General features: G+C 36.1%; 1 pseudogene; it reads right to left on the reverse strand.

The window, feature by feature from the left end:
• Positions 1-699: 699 nt before the first annotated feature.
• On the reverse strand, positions 700-1,923 carry LOC18586793 (metalloendoproteinase 2-MMP pseudogene; annotated as a pseudogene).
• Positions 1,924-2,329: the final 406 nt, after the last annotated feature.

The raw sequence follows: 2,329 nt of genomic DNA on the forward strand, positions 1-2,329 counted from the left end.
TTCTTCTTTCTTAATAATCCCATAAAGACTTCCACCTTATTGTCGACCAATACATTTCCAATAAGGAGCAGTCTACTTCCTTGACAAATATTCTCTCTTCCTTGACGTCTAATAGATTTTTCTCTTCCATGTCAAAAACCTACTAATAATTAAGAAGTAAAAGGCTAATTATTTTTAAGAAATGTTATTTCCTTTAATATATATAATGACAATTATTTTTTATAATTAATCTATCTGTCATAGCCATCAAATATATGTGTTTACCTTTCTCATTTTGAAATTTATGTTAATAAATTTGCAGCCAACTAACATTTGCAAAGATTAAAGACCTTCAAACTTCGAATTGCCCCAGTCTTTAGGCACATACAAAATTTAAGATGTCTTAATTTCATTGAATGATCAATGTTGGCCATTCCCATTTCCAAAATGCTATCGACTTACAAAGTCTTTTCCTTCATATTTAGGGAGGTCATTTTATACAACAAATATTTAGAAATTTACCTTTAAATCATATTTATTACTAATTTCGAAAAATATAATAACATATAAATTTGAATTTTGAACTTTTTTTAGAAGGGTAGGAAAAAGGGACCTCTTCATTTGGATAAATAAATGTAGAAGCATACTTCTGAAAGCAATCCATTGATCATGATGAAGAAGTCAAGTTGATAACCGTAGATCCAAGCTCCAAAACCAAACTGAAAATTAATCTAGAAAATTGTATAGAGACAAGTAATAGAATTAACTTTAACTATAATCAAAAAGAAAAACAGAAAGACTGACCCTTTTTTCCTGTAATTATTTTGTCAGAAATGACTTATTCTAATGGACTAGACTTTAACTATAATCGAAACGGAAAATACAAAATCTCTCATGATTAAATTGCCTCGAAAATGCAATATTAATGCATAAGATTTCACTTGATAACTTCTCATCTGTTATATAGAGCCTTGATTCCTTCAATATCATCCCTAGCCAAACCCTTGGATGTTCCTGCCGTGATGCTTGGGTACATAATGGCATTCTCAATCGAGCTGTGACCCAAACCGAGAAGGTGTCCAATTTCATGCAATGCAACAGTCTCCAAGTGCATAGTGCCTGGCCTAGCACTTACAGACCATGTTTCATCTGCATCATAGTGGAATCTTCCAAGAGTTGGTGCGAAAGCATGAGCTAATGTTCCACCAGGGCCGTCGAAAGGGTTTCCATCTCCATGATCTCGACGTTGGAAGCCAATAGTGATATCAGCATCTCTATAGTTGTCAATCCTCGAAAATCTGAAGTGTGTATTTGCAGCCCATGTTTGGAAAGCTCCTGCAACGGGGTTCACAGCATCGGCACGAGTCCCTGGAAGAAATGCATAGGTGAGATGGGACTTGGAAGGTGGCCATCTAGGGCTTCGTGGGAAGAAAGCATAGTGGGATACTTCATGGATAGATTTAGAGCCTGCAGCTCGGTGGGGCTTTTTCTTGCCAGAACGCATCCCAGATGTACCATTGATGATATCTGCTACCCCACATCGAGGCATCATCATCTTTGATACTGTCTCGGTGTCCAAAGCTCCATTGGAATTCAAATGGAAATTTAGCTGGTAAGTTTTGATGGCAGACTCCAGGAGATCATCGAAATCATCATCATTGGCATGAGTTTTGTTCTTGCTATAGCTCAAGTAACCGAATTGTTCGAGATACTTTTTGAGCTTACGTATGTCTTTAACCTTGTCACCCTTGTGGCACCCTTGGAGGTGCTTGAGAAAATCAAATGGGTATGGCTTTTTGTCTTTTGAGTCTGCTAAAGTAGCCTGAAACAGCAAGGGAAGGACAAGGAGGGTGCAGAATGACAAGAACGAAATTGCATTGTATGCCATGATTAAGCTACAGCTTTCTAAAAGCTTAATTTCTTGGGTAGATATGGCATTTGCTCATATGCTGTCCCTATTTATAGCCATCTTACGAGAAATCAAAACAAAAAAGAATTAAAGATTGTGAACACGAGTCTTTAGTCAGTCTTTGTTTCTAATATGAGTTTACTTTCTAGATCTTGTATTGTACCTAAAGACATGTGAATTCAAAGTGGAAGAAAAAAAGCCTAGTACATGGTAAATCTTAGCAGATTTCTCGTATCCAAACAAAGAATAAAATTAAACACCACCAAGCTTAAAAAAATAAAATTAAAAAGTTTTCATCCTATAATTTATCTTTTCATGGTAAGTCCTAGATTCCTCAACATGATATCCTCAGCAGTAAATAATTATTTGCAATAGCACGTCCTTTAGCCTACGATCTAGCAACGACTTCCTATCTTTGTCGTCGAGCCTCAGCTTGGTAAT

The sequence above is a fragment of the Theobroma cacao genome, chromosome 10 (assembly GCF_053813885.1).
Source record: "Theobroma cacao isolate CCN51 chromosome 10, ASM5381388v1, whole genome shotgun sequence".
Classification (NCBI taxonomy): domain Eukaryota; kingdom Viridiplantae; phylum Streptophyta; class Magnoliopsida; order Malvales; family Malvaceae; genus Theobroma; species Theobroma cacao.